Source organism: Cotesia glomerata, linkage group LG3, assembly GCF_020080835.1.
Source record: "Cotesia glomerata isolate CgM1 linkage group LG3, MPM_Cglom_v2.3, whole genome shotgun sequence".
NCBI lineage: Eukaryota > Metazoa > Arthropoda > Insecta > Hymenoptera > Braconidae > Cotesia > Cotesia glomerata.
Genome location: NC_058160.1, coordinates 13,507,556 through 13,508,314, shown reverse-complemented (window position 1 = coordinate 13,508,314; position 759 = coordinate 13,507,556).

The following is a 759-nucleotide window of genomic DNA, read 5'->3' as shown; positions in this document are numbered from 1 at the left end:
CCTTCTGCCTTTGTCGAGCAAAAAAATAGTATACACTCCACGGGAAGAAAATAAGAAAGCCTCCGATCACATCTCTGTTGACCTCGGCTTCGCCTCGGCCAACAATTACATGTGATCAGACATTTCTTACTTTACTTCCCTAGGTGTGTAATATACTATTTTACAGATTTTAAAATTTTGTCAATTTTTCAATTTTAAGATCATAGTCCATCCATTAATACGCATCCAAGTGATTAACAATCGTGTTTAATAGATTTTTTCTCATATTTATAATTGCAATTTTCCCGATTTTTTTGGTTTTTCGAGATTTTTTTTCATTTTAAAGCGTTAATAGGACAATATTTCACAATCAAATTTAGTGGAATAAAATAAAAAAACATCATACTTAATCTGAATCCAAAAAATTTTTTTTATTTTGATAATTTCGATTTTTCATGATTTAATGCAATTTTTTCGGGTTTGTCGCAACTTTTTCAAATTTTGACAGCTCAACGGGCTGCTTAACGTTAAAATTCAGAATCAGTAAATTGAAATATATAGAAATCATACTTGATCCGGGATCACAAAAATTTTTTCATCGCTGTGACTTCAGTTTTTTGCCTTTTTTTTGGGATTTCTCTCAAAATTTTATTATTGCATTTCTCTCAAAATTTTGAGGGTGTACGGGCAAAACTGACTTCAGATTCGGATTCAGCGGGTCGAAATACATGTCCGTAAATGGGTCCGGTCCAATGTACAAACAACTTTTTTTTTGTGTGC